Raw genomic sequence first — 5,491 nt, 5'->3', positions numbered from 1 at the left:
TGCAGACTATCTACCAATAGACAAACCTGGGTGTTCTGTGACTCAAAAGAGTAGACAGAAGGAAGGAATCTAGAGATAGTAGAGTTGCATGAGAATAAAATACATACATACCTATGTATGTGTTTGGCATATAAGCTTCACAGTTGACATTCAACATTTTAATGTCTTCTCTATTTATAGCCAAAAACCTGATGAAGCAGCCAAAACTTCAAAGAAGCTAAATATATAAGCAGAAAAGGAAACAAGAGCGCCTACAAATCCATAAGTGGTATAAAAAACTATATAAAAAAAAAAAAATCTAAGACATTACTCTCTTTGTTTCTATACGCTACTCCTCTCTCCCTTTCTCTCTCTCTCTCACTCTCTTCTAAAATTTATTTTTCTGTGCACAACTTTGAAACAATTTCTCTCTATTTGGTCGAAAATCTCAGAAAAATGGCTTCTCTTTTCAATTCCGCTCTTTGTACTTTATTTCTTGCTAGAACTCCCACCGCCGTAATACCGCCGATTGCACATCAGTTAAAGGTACTTTCTTATGTTCAAAAAATTTGATATGAATTGTTTAGTTTTGATTTACGTATTTAGCCTAGAATTGGTTTTGATTAAGGTTTAAAATTTAGAATTGGTTTGAGAAACTTAGAAAGATGAGAAAAAGAAGGGCACGATTGGAGGATTTTGAAAAGGGTTGCCTGCCATGTGTTTGATGAAATTTCTCTTTAGACAGGTGGTACATAATTTTTGGATTCAATTCTTTCTTTTTCCCATATTGATATAAATTTTGGCCTTCTGTTGTATTCACAAAATCCTTTTGAGTTGTTGTTGATTTCTTGGCTTGGTTTGTTTACAGCAATTTTGCTGCATTTGGGATTTTGTATATATATATATATATATATATGTGTTGATTTTATTGGTTTATTTGTTGTTCAATTCTAAGATTCCAACATAATCAAACAAAGAAATATGTGGCACTGGTATCAAACTATGAAATATTGGCACACCTTTGAGGTTTGTAAGTTGGAATATTTGTAGTGGTATCAAACAACGTGACTTTTTGTGGAGTGGTATTAATGGTGATCCTAAAGTACACTTAGTCAATTGGGCTCAGGTTTGTAAGCCGCTGCAGGTTGGAGGGTTGGGTATTAGACGATTGAGGAGTTTTAATTCTGCCTTGTTAGGAAAATGGTTATGGAGGTATGGCATGGAGACCGATGCTCTATGGAGGAGGGTTATTGAGGTAAAATATGGGAATGATTGGGGTGGTTGGTGCACGAGAAAGGTGACCAGTGCTTATGGTGTTAGTTTGTGGAGACATATTAGGAGTGGTTGGGTGAAGTTTTCTAAACTACTTCTATATGATGTGGGGGATGGTAGTAGAGTGAAGTTTTGGAAGCATGTGTGGTGTGGAGATCGTACTCTACAAGAGGCTTTTCCGGAACTTTATTGTATTAGTAGAACAAAAGATTCTTCAGTAGCGAGGTTTTGTGTTGGTCTGGTGGGAGGATTCATTGGGATGCTAAATTTCGTCGTCCTCCACAAGATTGGGAACAAGAATCCTTTGATCTATTTATGGATATGGTCTACTCTTCGACGGTTCGGGGATTGGGTCCGGATCGGGTGTGTTGGAAGCCAGCAAGGGGTAGAGGTTTTGAGGTTAGAGGATTCTATCTTTCTTTCTACCCTCCTACCATCTTATCCTTCCCTTGGAAGATGATTTGGAAATCGAAGGTTCCTCCAAGGGTAGCTTTCTTTTCATGGTCTGCTTCCTTAGGTAAGATTTTAACAACAGATAACCTTCGCAAACGACGTGTGTAGTTCTTGATTGGTGCTATATGTGTAAGAAGTGTGGGGAGTCAGTGGATCATCTTCTTCTTCATTGCCCATTGCTTGTGAGTTGTGGTCGTTGGTGTTTTGTTTGTTTGGAATTCATTGGGTTATGCATCAGAAGGTTATTGAGTTGTTTGAGTCTTGGAAGGGTAAGTTTGGTTGACATAGAAATTTTGAGTTGTGGAGAATTGTGCCCCATTGCTTGTTATGGTGTATTTGGCACGAAAGGAATGCTAGAAGTTTTGAGGGATGTGAACGCTCTATGTTAGAGATTAAGTCTTTCTTTTTACACACTCTCCTCGATTGGAGTGTGGTCTTTTGTCATTTTTCTTGTTCTTCCCTTCCTGTTTTACTTGATCGTTGTAATCTTCGTTTTTGATTTCTGCCCCATAGTACATTCCCAATGTACTCGGGTTGGCTGTTTTTCTTCTTTTAATAAAATTTTCGTTACTTATCAAAAAAAACAAATCCATAAGTGGTAGGGTTAATGTAATATCACAGTTTAGCAACCACAAGAAATCCCAGATATATAAACAATTTAGAACTTCATGAGTTCAGTGAGTACAAATCAAATAGTTAATCAATGAATTGAATCTTTCTCTTAAATCAAAAATTGAAACTTGACAGAAGAATACCAAGCATGGATTGCATCTAGCGTGTGGCTACCAAGTTCCCCATGAGGCTCCACTAATCTCATAATGTCTAGCATTAGAAAATCCAACTTGTAAAGCAAGCCTCTCTAACTCTTTCCCTGTATCAAAAGACATAATTTCCAATCACCCAATCGGATTTTAAAATTTTTATTTAAACAAAAAAAAAAAAAAAAAAAAGGGGCAACTATGGTGGCAATACACAGACCCTATGACTAACAAACTTCGGATTCAGCTCATTTATTCACTAATAGTTAGTTATTAGCCTGAATCGACATGCTACCATTCATTGTCTTAAGAAATAACATAATTGACAGTAGTTTATTTTTTCAAAGCAAAGCTCTTTTTTCAGAGCTTCATATGATTTGAGCAGAATGAAAAAACATGGTAGTATCATTATGATAAGTAAGGCCAAGGAATTCCTTGACACAGAGATACAAAGTACACCAATTAGATATGTAATATTAACATGATTAAGCCAAACATTGACTTCTAGTTGTTTACTAACAACCAGATACACCTAAAACTGCATGATCCAAAGTTAGCCAGGGGAGATCAACCTGTTAAGAATTCCTTGATTGAGCTTTTCAAATATTCATACTCCTTTGCAAGCCCATAACCAGTTGCCACTGGGACAACTAAATTGTCAATCATCCATTCCTTGCAAACAGATACATTTAAGACAAATTGATTTATTTCCACAACAGGTACATAATAGTGTTGAACTCAATGTCCTATAGTCACAACATTGTCAAATCTAATAAGAAAGAGATTCAACAACTGATATGAATGAAAAGTACAAACCACTATCTCAATTTGAGATAGTGACTTAAATAAAGCAGAAAGACATTATGATACTCACATGTAAGCAGTGAGAAGAGTGTATTAATAGTTAAATAAAACATTGTTGGGACCAAATATCTTCTTTTTTTTTTTTTTTAGTATGTAAAAATGCATTGAATAAGAAAAAAGAGCCTCCCATGTCTACAGGGGGTATAAAATAGGAAACACTAAACTTAAACAAGGAAAGTTCAACTATCAAGAAACCTTCCAAGGTATTGAACTTTTGTTTACCAAGGTGTCCCAGCATGTTGTATCAAGAAATTATGTGAAATCTTCCAAGGTATTAACTTTACTTCTAACTCAACAAGTGGTATCACATTTGATAATTCATCATGACAAGTGAATTCCAATATGTAAATATTCAATTCTCACAAACCCAATATCACAACAGAATATTTAAAATTGAGCACTAAAAATTAGTAAAATAAAAATTTCTGTCACTGTTTTATTGTAATATACATATGTGACTACCTGAATTAAATTAGTAAATGGCTGTGTGCTTTTATTGAAATCAAGAACAGATACTCTTGAGCCTGAAAAGCCCACAACAACAAAAAATATTAGGGTCTCACTATCTCAATCATCCAATTTCATATATTTTTTTAAGAGATATAGAGATTGTAAGACCTGGTTTCAGAACTCTAAACATCTCCTGCATGGCTCTTTCTTTATCAACCACATTTCGTAGCCCATAACCCATTGTAATGGCATCAAAGTAACCATCAGAAAAGGTAACTCAAGTGCATCGCCTTCAACCCACCTACGACGAAACACATGATATTAGTGCTTTGCAGTATTGGCTATTAACACTACTGTTAGTGCACTTTAAATTCACTTATAGACAATATTTTCAGAATCAAAGCAGAAAATTCTACTACTAGAAATGGCTTCAAGAAACTTTTCCAGTCTTTTAATTTGTTAACCGCTAGATTTACCAAATGCTCACTCTATATTGTTGTAGCAGGCATTGGGGGCCAAGCCTTGCCGACACGAAGCAATTGACAATTGCTCCTTTGAGAAATCAAGACCAATCACCTGAAAATCATGACCCCAAAAAAAATAATCAAAATTAAGTACAACTTGTTACTGCACAAACTAAATATACAACAATGCTAGTGTTGGAACAATGGAAGAACATACCTTGCCATTGGACCCAACTTTCTCGGACAAAAGAAACGCTAAATCCCCACTTCCACAACACAAATCCAACGCACAGTCTCCCATTTTCGCTCTAACACCCGCAATTCCAACATTAAACAAACAAACAACAAACAAATTTCAAATAAAAAAAAGACTAATAAGAATAATTTTTTTTTTTTTTTTTAAATACCCAGTCCATGAGACAGTCATTCTTTTCCATATACGATGCTGACCCAAACTCAGCAAGTCATTCAACTGCATTTTTAGTTAGAAAGACATAAAAGAGAGCTAAAAAAAAGAAGAATTGAAGGAAAAGGAGGAGATGAGAGTGGAGAGTTACATTATCGTAGACAGGAGCTATACGACCAAAGAGTTCTTGGCGTTCGAGAGAAGAACGAACCGGTCTGTGTCTGAACCGGCATGAAGGAAGAGGAATACACAGTGCCATTTTTTCCGACACCGAGGTCCGTCACCTTATCCTTAGTTTTTTTTTTTAACATATAAATACAAGATTCGGATAAAAATCTTTTCTTTTCTTTTTTTTTTGGGAGAAACAAAACACACGGGGAAGAGTTGCTGTCACAAAGGCACAGCACTTCACAGCTCCACTCAATTAAAGAATTCCTCTTAAAATAAAATATATTTTATCTATTTATCTTATAATATTATATATAAAAAATAAAAATAAAAAACTCTCTTTTTTTTTTTTAAGTAAGGTCTTAAAATTTTAATAAATAAAAATTATTTTTTGACAAATTCATTACTAAAAATCCATTGTTTAATAACTGAGGTTCAACATTACATAGAAAGACTTAAAATATGATATTATTCTAATACTGATTGTTTCGATATTCTTAGAATTAGAAGATTTGAAATAATTTTTATAAATATATGAAAATAGTCTAATTAATGTATTAAATTAGATTTAAAAAAAAGGGACGTCATCTTGCTTATGCTTCACACGCTCCACGCGCCTCTAACAACTACTGACGTCATTTGTGATGGTCGTCTTGCTTACTTAGCTACCAAAGGCT

General features: G+C 34.6%; 1 pseudogene; it reads right to left on the bottom strand.

Moving 5' to 3' along the window:
• Positions 1-2,325: 2,325 nt before the first annotated feature.
• On the bottom strand, positions 2,326-4,989 carry LOC136066041 (2-phytyl-1,4-beta-naphthoquinone methyltransferase, chloroplastic-like; annotated as a pseudogene).
• Between the last annotated feature and the right edge of the window lie 502 nt (positions 4,990-5,491).

The sequence above is a fragment of the Quercus suber genome, unplaced genomic scaffold, assembly GCF_002906115.3.
Source record: "Quercus suber isolate HL8 unplaced genomic scaffold, Cork oak 2.0 scaffold_1648, whole genome shotgun sequence".
Lineage (NCBI taxonomy): Eukaryota > Viridiplantae > Streptophyta > Magnoliopsida > Fagales > Fagaceae > Quercus > Quercus suber.
Note: the sequence above shows the minus strand (reverse complement) of the source record. Positions and strands in the feature narration are given on the sequence as shown.